This window comes from Vanessa atalanta, chromosome 13, assembly GCF_905147765.1.
Source record: "Vanessa atalanta chromosome 13, ilVanAtal1.2, whole genome shotgun sequence".
NCBI lineage: Eukaryota > Metazoa > Arthropoda > Insecta > Lepidoptera > Nymphalidae > Vanessa > Vanessa atalanta.
The window spans coordinates 12,313,273-12,335,306 of NC_061883.1; the positions used below are offsets into that span (position 1 = coordinate 12,313,273).

General features: G+C 32.4%; 1 protein-coding gene across 8 annotated transcripts in view; it reads left to right on the top strand.

Annotated features, from left to right (window-relative positions):
• LOC125068033 (histone deacetylase 7) overlaps positions 1-22,034 on the top strand; it is a 69,991-nt gene that overhangs the window by 30,312 nt on the left and 17,645 nt on the right. The window lies entirely within an intron of this gene.

Here is a 22,034-nt window from a genome sequence, read left to right on the forward strand (position 1 = left end):
CATTTATTTTGTCCATTAATCCGTGTTTCACAATACATCCCGTATTATCCAAATCTCGTCTATAATTCTAATTATTTTTAAAATAATTAGCATTATAACAAAACACTGCCGCCGCGTTCGATTTCTTGAGATTCTTTTTCTTCCCGGCCAGTATTAATCGTGAAAAATTAAAATATTACATTACAACATATTCTAAAAATAGTCAATCGACATATTATTAATTAAATTATTCTAATAAATTATAGTTATACAATGTGTAAAAAAATAACTCTAACGAACATAATATTGATGTAAGTAATGTAGATCTAGTAATAGCAACAAATATAATACATTATTTGAAGATCACTAACATCAAAAGTAGACCGACTTTTATGTCGGATATCAGTTTCTTCCTTAGTAACAAATTTATAATACGCTTAAAATTAATAATATCATGCATATATCTACATTAGTTTTAATTATTTTGACAGAAACCGTGACAACAAAACGTTTGTATAAAGACGACAAGTCTGCTTGACTTGTAACACCATGTTTACGTTTCCGCAACATAAATACATCCTTCCATAGCGAATAATATATTCGCTAATATAATACTAAATTCCGCAGACAAGTACTCTCAGCGTCACCAATTAATAAATTCAAATATCGTGCAAGAGAAACAGTAATAAATATCGCTAGGTGTATAGCGCAATAAAATATTAAATAAACGATAAAAAAGCGTGAAAATAATTTATTCGTATTTAATATCTATGTAACTGATTTGTTTTGATATTTATTTTATTTAATTAGTAAAAAAAATACTACAGAGTTTCTTGCCGGTTTTTGGTAGAATGTAGATTTCGAACGGGTTCGAAGTTTATATGAAATTAAAAATGAGTTTCAGTAGTGTTTGTAAGACGCTACCTGAATAAAGTACATTTCGATTGTGATATAATTGTGATTGTGATATGTGTGTGTGTGTGTCTGTATATGCTAAAACGGTACTGAAATCTTTTATTAGCCCTGTATATTTCCTATGTTATTGTTGGCCGTATTACACAATCGTATCGACGCCCGACGTCCGTCGTTCCATCAAGCGAGATACATCTCGGATATAAGACAAATGTTTGGGTTGCATTCAACTCGATGTGACAATTGTGGTGGTATTTTTTCCTCGTTACGTCACTCGAATGACGCACGCGCAGCCACCGAAATAAATACAGAAGTTTGTCTAGACAGCGACCCATCTTCGTATAACGTATTGGGTAATGAAGGACACGTTTTTTTTTTAAATATTGTTCTCTTTGCTCGAAGAAGATAACGTTATATCGGCTGTGAGATTGATTGATAGCTGCGTCACTTTCAGTTTGTTTATTTGGTAGTTTGATATTTCGTCCGTTGGGTCGTTTATAATCTACACGTTTAATATTATAACTAATGATATATTGATTAATATGCTGTTGTTTACGTGTTGTTGTTTGAGTATCGACATAGTTGCATTAGTCACGTTTTTCATTTAATATTCATTCACAACATGTTGAAACTGCACGGTAACGGTCATCGTTGACTGTCCCGTATGTATCATTAACCGCATTGGCGTCAATGTGTATCGTACAACGGTGTTAATCATTTTATTAATATAGATCGGACTCGTGGAAACACTGCCTTGAACCTGCGCTTTAGTTATTTTGTTTTATTTGTTCGATATGATTCGGTGAAATGCGTTATCTCTCTTAGTACAGGATAAAGTGTTTGATTTGGTTCGCTGAAGTCCGAATGAATTATTTGAAATTATTTATTTTACTAGGCGTTTTAATTCTTTATTTTTACCATTTAGTTATTTAAATAATATTAATTCATTAGTCGTGTACGTAGGTACAGTTAGTACTTCTACAAATACTTATTTCTTAATTTTCACTTTTGCCCGGAACGGATTATTGTTATTGATAAACTCGCTGAGCACGTTTAATATAGTGTCGTTTATCCTGTGCAATTTATTATTTGTGCAATGAATTCAAAAACGAATTATTAACATTTCCACTTTAACAAGACAGAGCCGAGATGGCCCAGTGGCTAGAACGCGTGCATCTTAACCGATGATTTCGGGTTCAAACCCAGGCAGGCACCACTAAAATTTCATGTGCTTAATTTGTGTTTATAATTCATCTCGTGTTCGGCGGTGAAGGAAAACATCGTGAGGAAACCTGCATGTGTCTAATTTCAACGAAATCCTGCCACATGTGTATTCCGCCAATCCGTATTGGAGCAGCGTGGTGGAATATGTTTCAAAACCTTCTCCTCAAAGGGAGAGGAGGCCTTTATCCCAGCAGTGGGACATTTACGGGCTGCTAATGCTAAAAAAAAACCACTTTAACAACAAAATAGCTTTTTCAATACCAACATCTATTTATGTTCACTTCACTTCCGAGATTAGTAAAAAATACAAGGAACCGAGTCAGACCTTGATGTTCATAGTTACCGATAGAAGTCAAGGTTTCTTAGGGCTCGCCGGGCTGTGACTCACACTCGATACATTTTGCGTATCGATTTTTTTTATAAATATAATGTGTTGTATATGCAATGCACTACAAAGGAAAAAGTTATTGTCGAAGTATTGTTTACTGTAATAAACCTTTTTGTTTGATGGACGAGTCTCAGAAGGCACGTCAAGCCGGCTCTACGCCGTATCTTCGTTCGAGACGGATTGTCCCATCGGATTCAAAGGAATAGAGTACAATTATGTTTGCCCACACACTTGTGCATAACATATCTCCTGCGCATTTGGCAGGTCCATGTTGAAATGAATTTGATTTGAAGTAATACCAACTGACTATCGTATCTATCTAATAGTTGGTTTCGTAATACGGTTTAAATATGCGGCTTAAACTAATAGGGTGTGTGTCAATACAGTAGGTTTCTGTTGGTTATCTCGCACGCCGTTGATTAAACGTCGCGTCCGAAAACGGTCTGATAACAGGTTTGATCGACATTAGAAATTAATTTTGCGCTGTTTATGACAATTTGCTTAATAATAAGTCGAATATGATCTGAGTAATTTTTAATTTTCGTTGTTTTATAGAACATACTTGAAAAACAGTTTCGCAAATTAACAAGTCAGTGGGGCGCGAAATTGCTTCCAACGTTTCCGCGTCTGCGCAGTCGGAAGTCTGGACTGTTTGTTATCTATCAGTAACGGTCAATTTGATGCTATTGTCATCTCATGTTTTAAATCTTAACTAGCCTTGATTACGTTGATATAAATTGTGTCTATATGTTGAAAATCTTGTCACAATGAAAAGTAAATAATGTAATTTAAAGCTTATTTGCATATGTCGTCCTGTGTGGACCATCCTAAAACTATATTAAGTCCTAAGATATTATACGACCGAATTAAATGCTTCACTATAAGAAACAATTTGTCTGACATTTTACGCCGTGAAATGTCGACTCGAGACAGCCGCGAGAGTGAAAGGTTAAAAAAAATATTAAAAAAAAGTAAATTACAGTTATGACCTAAAAAAATTAAAAAATATACCGAGAGACTTGTATTTGCCGTAAGATATTATATAATACTACTTATTTTCAAAGTTATTTGTTCTAATGATAGAAGTGAAAAAAAGGTTAGCAAATATGATCTGAAAATGTAATATGTACAAATTGTGTCGTGCTCTCGATTATGATAAATAAATATTTCTTGAATTTATTCATTGATACAAATGTAAAAGAGGTTCATAAAAATAATTGTACAAGCTTAAGTGGTGCCACAAATGCATGCGACGATGCATTAGCTTTAATTATCAAGTCAAAAAGCATAATTATGTTTAATCAGATTTTTTTACTGTTTTTCTTTATTTAAAACGTCAGTGATGTTATCACGATACCAACCTACGATTCAGAGCAGCAACCAAAAACATCAACAATTATTACACGACAAACGGTAATGACTCTTGTATATTTTGTTCGAACGTAATATTAAACGAAATTGACCGCTGGCGAGGCGGCCAGTGGCTGCACATAGCCGTGTAAAAGTTTAACAAGTTCGAAAGTCTCCACTAGTTATACAGGATTTTAAATGGCGATTACCAAAAAAAGTTACAATGCTCGGCCACGTCACTCTGAACCAATTTACTCGGTTTTGTCCTTTCTTTAAAAACTTGCTCCGATAATTCGTGACTCAGACTCAATGCGGTTTTATAATATATATTTATTTTGTCATACTTTCGTTTTAACTTATAACATACGATCGTTGTTTTTTCTTTTTTTTAATTTTGTGGCCTTATTAAAATCAAAACTAATATTAATGCAAAAGAGAGTCTGCTTCTTTGTGATGCTTTTACGTTTCAATTACTCGACCGATTACCATGAAATTCTGTATACACGTTATCAGAGGGACAGATTAGGATATAGAATACGTAAGTAATTTTGGTTAAGTATACATATATATTATATGTAATGCACACGTGACTACATATAATGTAGCGCGTAAGATATGAAATTTCCTAATTTCAAATACTCTCCTGACAACCGTTACAACGGCACGTGTATTCAATTGATAATTCAAATACTAAATCACTCATAAATATCTGGATTAAGCCGACTAAAGCTGATAGCTATTTCATAAATATGATAAGTGAAATACCATTCATCGTAAGATCTTCGAAAAAATTGCTCCGATTAACTTAAAATTTAGCATACCTAGGTGCTAGCTAGTGTTTAATTTGACTCTCCATAAGTAAGTGTAATGCTTCCATATCAATATATATATAAAGGAACTTGAGTGTGAGTTTGAGTTGGTCTTGGACAGCTAGTATAACTTTTCCCTAGAATTATCTCATGAATTTAAATTAAATATATAATATTACTTATGATATTTGATATAAATAGCGACTGATTTGCATTTCAGTGTTAAGTTTGAATTGTGACTGAATATGGCTTTAGAATGAATAAAACAAACTATTATTTTGAATGCTTTTTGATGATTGTCCAAATGTGTGATGTATTTACATATAAACTAGATAAAAAACCCGGCTTCGCTCAGGTAAATTAAATAAAATTAAACAAATACCTTTTATCCTTTACTTTTCATACAACATATGCATAATTTATTCATAAACGTTGATCTATAATTTATTGTGGATAAGTTTCCATTTCGAGCATTAAAAATTTATTTGCAGATACATATGTTGTCGACTTAAAATATTTTTTTTAACGATATATTGATTTTGTTCTTATCGGTGTCTTTAACTCAATTTGTTTTGACCAAGACAACATTAAATAGTAAACAGTCTGAACACAGACTGTAACATACATAATTATTTAATGAAAATAGTTTTTACAGTACAAATTGTTCTGAACTTTTAATTTTATACACCGAGGATAAAATTAGCAAGATCAATTAGTCTACTAACGTCATACACTAAACAATATATTATATTTTCATTGGGGGCATGGTACAGTTCTACTGAGAAAAAAAGGACCCAGTGTGAAGTGACGACGGATCCTAGAGTCTATAAGGGATTTCTCTCAAATTGTAAATTTAGTCGTTGGCTCCCTGCTATTGTAAAGCATCGGTGCCAACTGTGAGTACATATGCTTGCTTGAGATTACATCCTAAGTAAGAAGTCACACCGGTGGACAAGACATATCTCCTAGTGAGACGATATTGGATATCCAGATAGAATGTCAGTAGTCTAAGTGTGTAAACAAAAATGAAGCAAGTAATATCTTTTTACCGTTATTATTCTTGTTTGTCCTTAGTATTTTACTTCAAAGTAACAAATGTAATATATTTGATCGTCGACGTGCAATTACTTCAAAATACCATTAATATTGCGAACTGGTTCCATTTGATCTAACGTAGCAGGGCAGTCTAAGGCCTTAGGAATGTATGTATCCATTTTTAAAGACTTTTCCTTTGTTTAATATTTCATTATTCGGCTACATTCGTATTAATTGACTGTACTGAATATACATTTTACATATTTTCCAATTTAAAATCGTATATATATTTTATTTAACATTGTATATAATTTTGAATTTGTTATATTTGACATATTTCAAATTCTGGTGCAATTTTTTTTTGCCCTGCTCTGTCATTCGCTTGCTGTTTGTTTTAATTTACTTTATAAAAAGAATGTTTATTTTTAGAACTCGTAAACATATGTATCGTAAAATTGGTTCGCTACGTAGAACTTGCAAATAATGAATAAACGTTTGAAAGAAAATGTAAAAATTCAATAGACGTCGGTCCGTAATATATTCATAGTAACCGAAATTGACTCTTAATATACACAAGTAGTTCCCTGAATATTTATAGATCGAATTGACGATAATTCATTGTTTATTATTAATTACCGAATTAGGTAACGGGGGCGGAGGAATCGTTATGAAAATTTATGATGTCTAGTCGGCAGCGAGCTACGGCGCTAAATATACTCGCTGCACTGACGGTTACGGCGTGACGTTCTGACGAATGGTAGAGTCTAACGATGCAACCAATGGCATCGTTAATTTTATGGTGTCGCACGTAGTATTGCTCTCCTTACGCAATACCATGCGCTCTTACGGGACGTTATTGTTATTTTCGTCGCAATTGTCGTAAATTAATATTGGTTTTATTATTTTTCGGGTTTCAGTTTATCGACCATGAAAACCGCCTGAAAATTTATGTACTTAGATGTAATATTTTATCTCTGTTCACACGAAAATTACCTCCTTAACATACTTTCTACAATTTAGTATGAAGTATGATTATCCTCAAGTTTTTGATGCGCTTATCAATGGCGACTAATTGTGCTTCAATCCTGTATTTTAATTGGTTGATGACAGCGAATGACGCAATCGACAGCCAATAAGCATGTTGTATTTAGTTAGACTTTTATTTTAATAAAACTGAACCACATTTATTACAATTTGTACTAATTTGTTATTATTTCATTCGTGTTATACACTGAAACACTGCTGTCTACTGGATAGAAACTGTGTCCGTTATATACGTATATTATGTATAATTTATGTTATCTAGGTATCAACTAATAAAGGCCAATAAAGCATAATGACATCACCTAATTCAATTAAATAAATAAATACTATATGAACGAAAGTTGACAAGAAAACTAAAAGTCAGATAATGTTTCACTGTTGGGATACCTGTCCTCCGATTAGATTATTCTAAAATACATTAAATTATGATTTAATCGAATATGAAACAGTTTATATTTGAAAGGAATAGACAATGATGACTTTCACGGCGCAATGAGATATTATGTAAACACTCTCCGTTTATTGTCTAATATCAATCGATACTTTGAGAAACGCTGGTCGCACTTTCATGAAGTAAAGGGTAATTAAGTTATAAATACGTCACTATCATTTACAATTTATAAATCTAAACATATATAACATAGTAAGTATCCCTTCTTAGCATAGCTGCTAAAGATTTTCATTCTTTTCAATGCGAATTTGAAATTTATGAGAAATAATTTTGTGTCAACTCGATTGGAAATATGCGCCTCCTGAGAGCTAACTCCGCGTGCGTAGAGTAACTGCATAGGTATATCGATGAAGTTATTCGAAAACGTTGTTTGATGGAATTTTCTTTTTAAACTATTTTATAAATAAGTATATGAAACTATAAGTGTATCTGTTTAGTTATGTCCGTTCAGAATTGGGGCGGATCCTTATAAAACACATTTGTGTGCTCAGTTTTATTTTAGCTATATTTAAATTTGTACATTGTATGTGTTGATCATTGTTAGTATTAATGTTTGCTTGTTATATGATGTAATGCCTTTTAAACATAAAACTTGACTAAATAACTTTCTTCAAAGCGCCCTCCACAGTTTCTTGTATCATGTTCTCGTTTCTCTCGTTCTGAGATATCCGAGCCTGACCTTTCATGCATTGTTAACTGAAACACCTGATTCAATAGAAGTAGAGGTCGTTACATTTATAGAGCAAAGGTTAGAAGCAATTGTAGTGGGCGGAGGCGGTAATCGTGAGGCCACTAAGTTCGTATACTGAAACGGTCCGGATTGTACCACCGGCTACCACTCGCTAATCCCATGTGACTTAAATTATAAGGATTACATTTGATAGGTATAAGGAAAAGTATATATAAATGTTATAAAGCGGGTGTTTAGTTCAACTTTCTTCTCTCTCTGACATCATTACTTTGACATTTGACAGAAGAAGACCAAGCATTGTTTAACTAATCCCTTAACTTATTTTTTATGAAATCAGTTGGGCATGAAAGTGTCCTGATGATAAATGGTCACAACTACCTATTAGCAAGTCCCTTGTGCCTGAAGGTACACTGGACAATACCAAGTATTTTCGTATGGCTGTACACGTAAGTAGTAAAACCTATAGTTTATAAATGAATATATGTTTGTTAACAACAACAATATAATATTTACATATGGAAATTTAATTTATAATATGTCGTAATTCACCGTCAGAATTATATAAAATTTTAAGTTAAATCGTTTTTTGGATTCGAAAATGATTCTTCGTTTTCAAATTTAAATACATATTTGTAAACAACAGTTGTCATACTTAGTTTTATTCTTATATACATATATATGGAAATTTTATTTATGATAACTCGTAGTTCATTGTCAATATTCTTTCCCATTTATAAGTTTAATCGTTTTTGGATTGCAAAATTATCCTTCGTTTTGAATTTAAAATATTTATTAATAGGTAGTGCATTTGTCATATTTTTTGTAATTTTATCCTTCTATGTGGAAATTTAATATATAATATCTCGTATCTTATTGACTGAGTTTCTCTGATTTAGATTGTAATAAAAACTTCTTATTTTATTAAAGATTATAATCATAAATCAATATTATTACCAATTAAATATAAAGTATCACTATTTAGAATTTACTTACGATATTATATTTTACATAACGTTATATGTTAGATAAATAGCTATCATATGTTACCACACATAAAGCGGTAACTCCTCGCCTAACTGGAGACGACTGGCTTCAACCTCATCTAATTGTGTTTACGTTTAACATCCAGTATCAGTCGATATGACCTTAGACATTCATTACTGCCTTTTACAGCTCTCTCGATCTATTAATTAGTTGCATTTGATTATATATTGCATCATTATCGACGCTCGTTAAATATATTTTAATTTTATTTACAACAGGAAGGGGGATGAGCGAACTGGAAACCTGTGGCGCTATTACGGTTAGAGCATAGCAACTCTTGTTATCAAATATTTGTTGCGGATTGTTATCAAATCAAATAAATTTAATTTAAATCTGTATTATGGATATATGCAGTTGTATAATACTCCATAATACTGATTTATCGACTGCAACAGTTATCAGTCCGCAACAAATATTCGATAGCAACAGTTGCTATGCGCTAACCGTAATAGCGCCACTGATCGCTAGTGGTCACAAAAAAAAATAGATTTACATATTCCATGATTACCTAATAGTTCTGCTTTATTATGTACGACAAACAGTGTTCCGCTTTACTTATATACGATTTTGCTTCAAAAGTCTTCAAGAATTCATAATAAATATTACAAAAATTTCCATCATTGATATCGTCTTAATTATATATCAAATTAGTCCTGCCGTGGAATTGATTATACGATATTATGTTTCTTATTACACTGGCTAACTCTCCAATCAACTAAAACTGAGCAACACAAAGTATGGCTGTCTGTCTAGTAACGTGCTTGTAAAGTCCTCCTTCCATAAAGATTATTTCAATTTGAAAAATGTCTTCGTTACAAAAGAAAACCGACTCTATGCTAGCTCTACAAAATCAAAGTTTACTTCGTTCGACGTAGAGTTCTCTCTATGTTTTTAGCTAGTACTCTATTCTCTTCTATTTGTATAAGATAGCTACAAGTGAAGGTAGATTAGGCTCTCGTTAGGATACGTCTTATTCTTTGAGTTAAACTGATGTTACGATTTATGATCCGAAGATTATAATTGACAAGTCAATGTTAATTAAATGGTTAATATTGTCAAGCAGATATATTATATAAAGCTTATATTATATTAGTAAATATATTTAGGGTAGAATTAATAGATATTTCAACAAAGGCAACAAAACTACTAGGTTTTATATATAACATATTTTGAAGGAATTTATTGTCACTTTTTTTCCGTAACTTAAGAAAAAAAGTTTCAATGAAAATGTTAAATTGTTTGATAACATTGTTATAAACACATTGAATTGTTTAATAAATGTGATTTATTTTATTTAAAATAAAATACAAACCTTGAATCCTAAATCAAGATTTGACGTAAATAATGTGCTTATTTCCGCCAAGTTGTTTATAAAAACTTATTAGCTAATTATTGTTTTTATTTCATAATATTCTAAATTAAACTTTTCCAAGAACATAATACACGAATCATATTCGTATTTAAAGTGCTATTTGAAGGTATGCTCTGCGTTTGCGTTGATTAGCCCCGACTGTCAATTTGGAGTCGAGTCGATTTCCGTTTCATTACAATGATAATATTATCTATCGTTCGATATTTAAATAAATCTAGTTCGATTTAAATTAGTAATTTATTTATATTGCAACACTAACTTTTATTAATGTTGTGCAATCCAAGTCTGCGAAAAGATTGAAACCAAAATGTCAATGATACTTTTCGAAAAATTACGTAATCGCGATTTCGAAAAACTGGCATTTAAGGCTGACCGCATATGCGCGTTTCGCGAAGTCGATTTCTACATTCGAAAAAATAATCGATTATACATTCATAAACACGACTATAAACAATTATAATATATATAATTATAGAATGATAAAAGTAATTAATTGTGCACATAATACACAAGAAAGATACATTTATTATTTTGTATAAGTGTAAAGAAAAAAAAATTAAAAACGTTCGTATGGTGGCCCCCTTAAAAATAATTTAGGTCTGCGACCTCGCCGCTAACAACTTTCCGGTTGAAAACATTTATATTCTACCTAAAAATCATCAACTCCATTAAAATGTGTTTTTATATATGTATGTGTGCGTTTGTTTAAAAAGAAAGCATGCTTTGAATTTATTATTAATAAGGTAGTATAGGACAATTATTAATAACATGTTCTGTACCGAATATTTTTTTTAGTCTAACTTGATTTGTCGCGATGCAAAAACAGTGTATTATTATTAATGTATACGTAAGAACGTTTCCATATGAATCTTAATTTCCTAACAAACACAAATTACGTAATAATACGATTTTCGTGTATAAAAATAGTTCTATAATTTACTTCGTGACGTTATTTTCCTAAGACAAATTATTATCATACTTATTTACATGTAGCATTATTCGTACTTTCGCCTTTCGAAAATAGTTACACGAAAATATTTTTACAAATGTACCTACCTACAAATGTACCAAAATTTATCGTTCGAAATTCGTAAAATACCTACGTGTCTTTTCTGTTGTTGTGTGTGATGATGTTTTATTTATTATATATTATGGAAACACAAAAATAACTCAGCCGTACATTTTTATTTACTGTGGTCGAAATTCGACCGTAATTAATTGCTAATTCTAATTTATAGAAAACTAAACTGATATTACCTTTTTGTTCTATGTTTCATGTTTTGAGTTATTTAAAAAATACAAAACTGGAGATATGAGGATTTGCTTTACGAAACCTGGGCGGTATAGCTATTAAAATTCGAAATGTCAAATAACGCCTTCTCATGTTCGACTACAGTTTATTGTGTTTGTCATCGTTAGTGTGATCGTGAACAATTAATGTGTTATTTTAACTATTTTAATGTATTTGTAACACATTTTAAATAAATTTTAGCTTTCTGCACTCCTCCATATAAACTTTTACTGCGATTATTATCGCTCCTCTTCACGTGCGATTATACATACATATATGTATGGACACATGTTAAGAATTGGGAAGAAAATTTGCAACGTAATAAGGAACAAATCAATTGCTTCTCATATGATACTTACGAAATGTTAAACAACCTTTCACCTCGTCACGAGTATATTTGTAAGCAACCGATCGAGATCTGCTAAGCATTTTGTTTTAAATGAATATTCACGTTTATTTATTTAAAAATAATTAAAACGAAGCGAAAACAGCAAACGGTATTGATACAGCGACCTACCGCAACCGAGGCGCGCCCACGCTGAAGGTCTAGGGCGGGTTTCCTACGCAACAGGTGAGTCGGCACTCTTCAGACGGCTCTAAGCGGAAATAGCGTAGTTCCCTACAGCTATAGTACTTCAGTTGGACTTATTTAATGTGTTTCATTTAAAATAAAGACAACAAGTATCTATATACGATTTAGTTCAGTGTTGTTCGTCGCTCGAAATATTCGAAAGGATACGTGTTTATTACTGACTGATTGGAATATTTTTTATCGAACGAGGTGCAGTAAAGTGTATTTTTCTTGAAAAAAGAAAAAGAAAAAAAGTATTTTGCTTTATCTCTATATTTGGTACAAATATATTATTTTCGTTATATTATAATGCTCCTCAACGATATTATATTTCAATTCATAATAAATTAACGTACAGACAATTTTCATGGATAATAAGTGTAACGTAATACGTGTTTACTTTTTTATATATTATTTTGTAAATTTATGAATCTGTCACATTTTTAACTGACTTAAAAAAGGGGGAGATTCACAAATTGGATGTTTATATTTTTCTATGTATGTTAATGCATAATTCCTTTAATATATATATGTATATCCATTTTTTCTTCGAATCAGATACAAAGTACATTGTAAGCCTAAAAGTGATCATTGGATTTGAGTGTTAAAGGGCGGGCGTGCGGCCGGCGGAAGTGACGTAGCGCAACATCTGCTGCGAATAATTCTCAGCTGATTGAACGATACTGGTGCTGTTTATACGCTGAAATTGCTTTTTAAATCATTAACAAATTATCCCCAATTGATTCTTTGAACTCACTAAGTAGATAACAAACTGTTGCCTGCTCAAAATGTATTATTATATATCATTGATCTTTAAACAAATGTTTCTCTTTTTTAACGGTTCTTTTGTTATTTTTGTATGTGAAATGGTCGTCTGTTGTCGCGAGGATATGGACAAAATATATAAATAAACGATTACAAAACTTCTAGGAAAAGCAGAAAACTTCCGTTCGTAGTTAGGCACTCTTTATGTTGGTAAGGAGTCAAACTAAAACTGTCTATAATTGATGAATTCGTAAGCTCACTGTTGCCATATAAAAGCAATCCGAAGAAATGTGGAAGACGTTAAATGATCTCAAACAATATTATGCCTCTGTTATAGTTTCACCAGCTTTCACCGCGAAAGTGCCGCCTCCACAAAACGACGTTTCGTAATGAACCATATGTATAAATACATAATACAAATGTATCTATTATATATAAGTATATATGAAATCAAAATGGACGCTACGTAACAATAAACCGATATAGGTATATAAAACTTGAACCAGAAGAACGAGCGGTTTGTGGAAAAGATTTAGTATTTTATATAAAATATGTGAAATGTCTGTCAACTGTATTGCTTGTATTTAATTTACCTAGTCAGATTCTAGGCAAAAAAGTGGCCTATGTTAATCCTTGTTGTTTAAGCTTGCTTCATTTCAAATTTCATATAATTCGGTTCATTGGTTCGGCCGTGAAATCTCTCAATCTCCTCGGCGCACGTATGTTTATTAATTAAAGGTTGTTTATTAATTCAGTTAATTTTGTTTTATTTTAGAAATCTTTTTATTTTATTTTTTATGTAATTACGAAATCCGTGAAACATTATTAAAATGAAATATATGTTTTTTTTTTTATTATTTCATAATAATAAAGCGGTAATGAAACCGCTATTTATGAACTCTTTACTCAATTTTATATTTGTAATTAATTTTGTTTCATTTGTGGTGAATACGATATATTTATTTATATATTATTTTTTTTTGTTTTCGGTCTGCGAGGTTAATATATTTTATTTACTTTGGCATTTTGTTATACTTATTATAAAAACGACCGGCGTGGCCGTCTGAATTTCTCGAAGTCAAATCGATTCCAGTTTTTTTTTTTTTTTCTATATTACCTCAGATTAAAATATTATAATTGTAGCAAAGAAAATAAATGAATATAATTATATCCAACTTATCGTATCTTTAGTTAATTTATTAACTTATTATATTATACATTTTATGATCATTAAACGGCGATAAGAGTAATGTTTTCGGTCGGTGATTTCATCGCGCGAGGTCTTTAAGTTACGAATTCAACAAAGCGTTGTATCACGTTCAATCATAATGATTTCGTGTTCGCTTATAAAAAATATATGTTGTGTGTTCCGAGATTTATTTAATAAGTTCTGCTTTTGCTTTTAGGTAAATGTAATCACTACTAAATATGAAATACATCGAACTCAGCTCCGAGGTCCCGGGTTCGATTCCCGGCCGAATCGATGTAGAAAAAGTTAATTAGTTTTCTATGTTGTCTTGGGCCTGGGTGTCTGTGGTACCTTCCTTACTTCTGATTTCCATAAGACAAATGCTTAAGCTACTTACATTGGGATCAGAGTAATGTATGTGATGTTGTCCAATATTTATATTTATATATACTATTCATTCTAATGTGCTTTAATTGTATTTATAATTCTTTAAAAATCTGCTTTAAAGGAAATCTTCTTGAGTAAATGTGCACGTGTCAGATGATGATGAACATGATATGTTTAATTTGTAACAAGCCCGCATTGCAGCATCGTCCATTGGTGGAATTATCTCAAAATCTACCTCAGAGAGTAAGCATCTGCCGAACAGCGAGGCATTCACTGGCTGTTACTATGAAACAAATCAATCGTACGAGTGACAAGTATCTCAGCTACATGTCCGGCGTGCACAAAGCAACCACGACACATTTACTCCGAACAGAATTAGCTCGTCTACGGACTGCGCCATATAGGAACAGCTATAACAGTTCCATGCCGGCTATTCTCGTTAGTCTATAAACGGACAGCCCGGCCGGCTATATTTAGCCAGGCATTATGGCCAAACGCAACGCTTCGCACCTGATTGGATACCAGCCAGACTCGATGTGAGGGAAATTTTCATAATACCATACTCTCAAATCTTTGATATCACGAGAGACATTCTTCTAAACGAAATTGGCAGATAATGAACCACTAGATGTTCCCCGAGCTCCGATCGCGTCTTTGTTTTGGTCATAGATCTGATATTTAAAAACATCTATGTTCATTTTCATTACTTTCAGTATCGGGTCAATGATTTAGTACTGAAGAGGTAACACACAGATAAAGCTACTTTAGCATATACAATATGAATCGGATGAGAATGGAAAAGGATGAAACAAATAATCTACTTGCTTAATTATTATTTATAATGAAAGTAAGTAAGCAAGCTATTAGAGAGAGTATTCTGTTATCAGCTTTCCTATTCATGCGTCACCAATATAAAACGATAGAGACACGCTCTCATAAACGAATCTCCCGGTCAAATTAAAGAGATCTTAATTATCTAACGGTGAGTCAGCGTGGAGGTCAATTTCAGAGATCTCGCGAGATGACCGCAGCCACCTAATTGGCGCTTCGCCAGCTCATCTCGTGCTGGTCGTGGCCCATCTTGTAACCCGACTGTTAGCGTTACATACTTGCGTCCATTTTATTGTACGACAATTTCACTCCTAGGGATAACTATATTGCACTCACTTTTTATTGTAGCTAAAATTAGCCGATGGATATTTATCAAACAAATCGTGAAATTAAACTTTTATTTTTAAATACTCTTAGAGCAAAATAAATTAAAAAAAAAAAGGTATATACATATTGTTCGCCTTTCTAATACTTATCATTGAATAAATTGTATCAATCATATCGCATGGATGTTTTGTGTCCACACGTTTGCCAACGTCCCCCGCGCCCGCGCAGATTGATTGCGCTCCGTGTTAACGCGATGTACCGGTTCACTGCAGCAGCTGACATCAGCACGCCGTATTATTGATGTCGCTTTAAATACTTCGCCGCGGATTACTAGAATTATATTAATTGCAACATAAATACTAAAAGACATCCTGATCAATTCTTGGAAGTACTAAGTAAACCAGTTAGTTCGTTAGACTTTGTCGTTGTTACTGATTTCTGTATTAAAAAAATCTCCTTAGTAAGAGTAATCGCAATCTGGTGTACTTTCTAAGCAGTAAATTTTTTTGTCACTTTGATAATCATCGTTTCAAAATGAACTTGTTGTCGTTGATTTCGAAAATGAATAAATATCTTTATCTTGTATGCTTTAGGTTAAGTAAATAAACCAAAATACATCAACTTTCATGAGACATGCGCGAAGATGCGCGGGCGCAGGCGACCCCCCGTCTGCTGCATTGCGGCCAAGGCGGCGCGTGAGGCGTAGCGCATGTCTTGACAGATTTAAGATTATCTTTACTTTACTTCACCTATTAGTATCACTTTATTGACATTGTTATGAGATCGCAAAATACAAATATTATGAGGGATTTACCTAATTATTGTAGGTGGAGACCTACCTACCGACTCGCTAAACGAACGCAATAAGTTTTAAGACGAAACGAATTGTTACGACTCATATACAAAACTGCGCTGTCATCGCGTAACATCACTAAAGTGTTTCCCGCCGCACTGAAATGTAAATATATAGCTGTTGGTACACAATTAATTATTTAATTAAATAATATCAAAACAATCGCTTCATCAAATGAGATGAATTTATTAAAGCTACAGCACATCAAAGAAATAGTTTATAATTAATTTATCGTGTGAAGTTTATTATTATTTACGGCGTGTAATAATGCAGCGTGTCGCGGCGTGCGCGCGCGGCGTGCGGCGTGTCGCAACGAGTGCTGTGCAAGGTGACGCCAGAATAGTTCTTGAGTAATCGCCACGAGAGCGACGCACATACGTACGGCCGATTCATCATCATCTGCTTTTTTATTATATAATTATTTTATATCATGTACATTTCTCTTTTATAGAACCAAAAAATCACAAGCGTTCATTTAACTCAATTCAATATTTATAGAGGTATTTCCTTCCGCATCGCATTCCGAATGACTTGATCACTCTAATGACATCAGTAATTTTATTTAATCGCGAATGTTTTGATTCGTGCTATTTAGTATGTGTTATATATTGATAAGAGAATGGAGTTAGTAGGCTGCCAATATTTATCGTATTCGTGACATAATTTTTTAAATTTATATCTAAGTATACTAATTTCGTGCTGGTCTACGATAGACCCGATCGAAAACTATCAACAATTATAGATCGTTAAAAAATTATGATTTTTAGTCGACGACATATTATATCCGCAGAATTCGTATAATCGATATGAAATTCATTGACATGACAGTTTGAAACGGGCGAACTACTTTGGAACATTATGTTAATTGGAAAAAAAAGGAAAAATAAAATTTCACCTTGTTATTAGAAGTTTTATATTTAATACAGATGTTTGATATTTGATGTTTATGAAAAAGTTTTATGTTATTTGAAAAGTAAAGGATAAAACGTATTTGTTTAGTTTTATTTATTTCACCCGAGCGAAGCTGGTTTTTCATCTAGGTGGTGAATAAAGCGTCACGTTCTAAATTGACAAAAAATTTAGGTAATTCGGTCCTTCAGCAGTGTCATGGTGTGTAGTATGTAGTAGCGAGTAGCCGATAGAGGCATTAATTATTGTCCCCGCGTCCGTCACGACGATAGTGGAAATCGTTCCAACTAATTGATCGGCTGTCGACGGGCGGCGGCGCCGAGCTCCACTCGGACTCAAATTACTATGTATTTTATTAAACTAACATTTTTTAAAACACACTTTGGTATAGGTACATGCTTATATGTTATATGGCAATATATATTGACTGGATATAGCGAACAAGTAACACACTAGATTTTATAAATGGTGTGTCTGTGTAGTTATGTTAAACACAGGTGAATCAATTAGGCGCCTCTGTTGGCCGGATTTAGTATAAACTAGAATCTTGTCAGCATATTAGCAATAGTGGTCACTGCTCCTGTGTATTGTAGGATGAGTTAGCTATGAATAAGGAGGCTGTATACTGCAAAAAAATCATACTAGTAGTTCCTAAGATACGAACTACCCAACTCAATAATATAATATAACGATTAGTTTGAAATGACGTTCCATTTTCGTTAATAATGTTATTTTTACGCTAATGTACATTACTTACAGGATAATTAATGTATATTGTTTATGGCGAATATTGTTGCTTAAGATAAAAGTTATTTTCGGAGAGGAAAACGGCTATTTGATTTATAAAGTTATCACACACGAAACGTCATTATAATATAAAATCATAAACATAGCCTTTAAATAAACTTGTCGTAAGCGTTAAACTTGGCTTGAGTTATTAATACTTATTTATTGGACAATTTATTCACTCATTTTCCTGCCTCTTTGAATACTATAGTAGTTACGATGCCTACTCACGTGAATTTTAAAAATAGTATCAACTAACAATATGTAAAATTTAAATTAACAGAAAATTAAAGAATTAATACTTTTTATAACGTTTTAAAAAATGAATAATAAACATTAAAATACGATCAATGAACGGAGATTTGCTTTCGAAAAACCTGACTGGAACAGAGGTTGCGTTGCTTAAGATCCCAATACTCGGCACGCGGACCGCAACTACAAAGGTAAAAAAATAATTATAAGAAAAAAAAATAGAATAAGAATAAAATGTAGATACTATGTAATGTATTAGAATTTAAATTAGCAAGTGACGAAGCGAAACATTAAAAAAAAAATAAACTCGAAAATTGGCACGGACACAAAAGTCTGTGAAGATACAATTAAAAAAACAAGGATATAGATAGTAAAATTAATGACGGAAATAAGTATTTATTAGCGAATGTCATTAAACGTTTAGCGAACATACAACGGTAAGACATAATTATGAATAAATCTATACTAATATTGTGAATGCGAAAGTAACTCTGTCTGTTACATCTCAACCCCGGAACCGGTTTAAATGAAATGTAGTATGGAAATAGATAGTCCCGGGTAAGATTCTCATATCAGATATAGACTTGTTTATTTCATCCCTCAAGGGGGCAAAATGCGCAGTGATGGTTTGTGTGCTATAGGTAGTTTAATAAATTTCGCGCAAGTAAAGCCGCAATCACAGCTAGTAATATTATAATACTCATTATAAACGACACCGACGGATATGCAAGATTAGATTTGAACACTCATTTTATTTATCTTTCGTAATTATATTTCAATCTAAGCTGGAAGATTTTTTTAATAGAAAAGCATGCAAGCATTCATCATTTCATTAAAGTTGTTTTTGAGTATCGTGGAAACCTTCCTTAGCGTTATAATTGAGACGCGCACTTTACATCAAAAGCTTGGAAAAGTACCGGCGCAAACGCTTTTACCTCACTTGCTCCCTTCCATTAGTTTTGTTAAATATAAAGTTTTTTGGGTACAAGTAACGTTCTTAAGATACCATAAATATTTGTCTTATCCGATAACCCATTTTTTATTTGTTTAAGTCAAGTTACCGTCCGTTTAATATTATAAAAATTATAAATCAGTATTGCTTAGTCTTGATATTTGATAGTAGTAAGTCTTTCAAATAGTAATTGGTGATTATTTCTATACGACATTGGCAAATTAGTCTGTGCGTTCTTGGCAAGTGAAACCCAATTAGCAAAGAATTGAATATTGATTATTGAAATTCATTTAAATTAATGCAAAAATACATTTTCATTCGTTTATTTTACAGTTGAATTGACGAACATTTTCTCATTGTGACAATCACCTGCGTGGTGGTTTATCGTCACTGATCGTGTTGTCCTCACTCTTAGTCTTACTTGTATCTTTAATATTTCATAGATATGTGATCTTAGCTTAAAGACTAGCGTAATGATTCCCACAGGACTCCATAATGATGTGATAAGGAAAAGTCACCCCAGCTGACCGATAAGCGAGCCGGAAGGGCGACAACCTCGCCGGAAGTTTTATCAGTGGCGCGGCTGCGGACCGAGGTGCTCTCGCGGTGCGCACTTATTCGAATTATGAATGAAAGCTTTCTGTTTCGTCTTTGAGTACAAAAAAAGTATTAATTTATTCAATATTCTAATACATTACACATCATATAAGAACTAAGTATAAATATTTGTGAAACCTGTTTTCTAAAAGTAATGTTTCTATCCGTTTCAAATTATGTAATTATATCCCAACGAAAAAAGCTAGTGCTGTTTATGATAAAAATATATGCAGGTATGTTAATGTTAAAGTAATAAGCTACAGTTTATTTGCGATTGCTATTTATTTGAATACTACTCTTAATTTTACAGTATAATGTTTTTGTTACATGACGACCGTACTAAAATAGCGCCATGAAAACGTGTACGCGGAAATTGAATTGGTTTTATGAGAAACAGAAATAGAACTCGTGACATACTGGTCGCACTATAACTATCACTCCCACGGACAGACTAATTGTGAAACACGCTCGCATACACAATAATATACATTCTAATGACTTAAGTCGACATAATAATATGCAATAAGAAGTAGAGGATTCATAAAAACACCTAACATAGGACACTTATAAAATATCAAAGAACATCAGTGTAACGAATAACCACTCAATTTATATTGGGAACTTAATCGTAACGAATTTTGCATTCGGTTCTCTTTCGATCAAATGGCTATTTTACACTGGCTTACTCACCCTTAAAAAATTGAACACAACAAAACTATGACGTAGACACCTACGTAGACGGGCCTGCACAAAGCCCTAACACTAAGCGAATATACCATATACCATAAATCAGTACTAAACAATTTTCAAGTGAGGTACTAAGTTATTTCTTAAACAAATGCATCGGTGCTAGTTTAAATGATGTTACAGAAGTTAAAATAGTTTATAAATAGAACAATATTGTAATACTGCTCTGAGGCCAAATGTTTTTTTGATAAGATGACGAATTAATAATACGTCAACAATAAACTAGTGCGTCTCTGCGTTTGTATACTATAAACATGTATTATTGGACCGATCGGTCCCCGGTGTTGACCTTCTTCACAATTTGGACGAACATTTATGATATTTTTTGTGTTTTATGGTAATATGTCATGCAATTTATTTTATTTTTTGCTTGAAGCCTAAACGACAGCTAATAGATAGATATAATTAAAATTATTACATTTTTTATTATTTTTAACGACAACAGATTTATATTAGAAATAGTTATATAAAAAAATTCATGCTTCCTCGTGTACAATTCTAACACGTTTATTTAAAATTTTTAAAATTGATGCAAAATACTAGTTTTGTTGGTAATATCCAAAATCAAGCAGAAATCTTGTAAATAACAAGTATTCAACAAGAGGAAACGAAACGAAATATCATTCAAACTGTCGTGCTATAGAAACAGAGAAACAATTTCAACCACGTGCGACACTAAATATAATCGCCAAGAACAATATTCGGTGATGATCTTATCATACACAAAGCCACGCCGTCGTTTTGTAAACACAGCACACGCAGAGAAAGCAATACTGTGAAAGAGAAATACTATTTTCCGAAAACGTTCCTTTTTAGGTGTGCAATGTTTTTCGGGCCAATTTCAAATGATGCATATATTTGCAATATGTCCATATGGAGTATTGTAGTGTAGAACACGGTTACAGCAAAATGTTCCTAAAATACTTTTAAAATTTTCTAAGAAATTTTGGTCAGAATTAGCCTCTTTTAATTTATTTCAATAAAATGATTTAATTCTTTGTCAGGTGTTATCATTAGCTTTCTATTCGGTCATGCACTTGTACTTAGCCCGTTCGTATTTTATCGTTGTCATGTGTTTTGTTTTATTACAAAACTCGTACGTAGCTAATTAAAACATATTAATATTTAATTTGTTTCAACTGTTATCATTACGTTTGACTTTGCGTTTATCTGTAATAATACAATTATGGCCAGTCATGAACGATTCCTATTTCTATTTTAGGAATGAACGTTTCCTCAAACAGATAAGCCGTAATGCGTATCCAAGGTCCCTCTCGC